A 1,107-nucleotide genomic window follows, 5' to 3' on the forward strand; every position below is an offset into this window, starting at 1 on the left:
CAGGTCTTTCTTCTGTGTAGACCAGCGGCTCTTAAAGTGATAGGGGGTCCGCGAAATAATTTGCTATGGCCTAAAGTATTTCCAGACTGTAAAGTCGCTTTTTTTTAATCATGATACATAGGCCTACTGTGATTTATTCCAAAGTGACTTATATGATGCATTTAACATCAAATAATCTAAATGAAGCCTTTTAAAAGACAAGTATTCCCTGTGGTTCATGTTTGTGGCATGCGCCAGTAAGATGCTCAAGGAGCTAAAGCAGCGCATTCTGTTGTTCTCTTTATTTTTCAAAGGCATGACATTTTGTAGTTATTTTGAATATAACGTTACACAAATAAAAATATACATTTTACCATACGACTAATGACAGAGTATTAAGTTATTTCCCCTTGATGGGGAAAAAATCCAAGTGAACATCAATCAGTACTCAATATTAATTTAAACTGCTTTAAATATGACTGCTGCTTATTTCCTGTGCACTTCAATACTGGTCTGCGCTTGAATGTAGTCGCGTCTTGTCTGCTTATTGAGTTTATTTACCCCATCGCAATTTATTGGAACTGTGTGAACTAGAGTGACTACTCACCTTAATGTTGTTCTAAAGGCTTATTACTTAATAACACAAAAATATCCTGCTCGCATTTGCCAATTTAATGGCAGAGAATGGTGACTTTCGTTTTTTTTTAAACGGATGCATATCTGTCGTAAAATAATCCTATGCATCTCGTGGCGTATATTCCAAGCATTCTGACGGTATACTGAGGGTTTGGTGAGAAACAAACCGAAACGGCAAGTTATTATATTTTATGAAAATCTTGTGTTGCAGTGCGAGTGCGCAGCAGCTCACGCTGCGCACGAGAGCATATCCTTTTGAGATATCAATTATAATCAATTTTTAATAAAACACAAGACTACATTATATAACTCTAACGGTAGGCTATTTAATAACTGTTGTTCTCCGGTTGTCAGTCAGAATGACAGTTCTTGTGTGAACATATGCCTATATAAATGAAAATGAAATGAATTCATCATTCATTCATTCATATACAGGTGCATCTCAATAAATTAGAATGTCATGGAAAAGTTAATTTATTTCAGTAATTCAAC

This window comes from Sinocyclocheilus anshuiensis, unplaced genomic scaffold (genome assembly GCF_001515605.1).
Source record: "Sinocyclocheilus anshuiensis isolate Anshui unplaced genomic scaffold, SAMN03320099.WGS_v1.1 scaffold2152, whole genome shotgun sequence".
NCBI lineage: Eukaryota > Metazoa > Chordata > Actinopteri > Cypriniformes > Cyprinidae > Sinocyclocheilus > Sinocyclocheilus anshuiensis.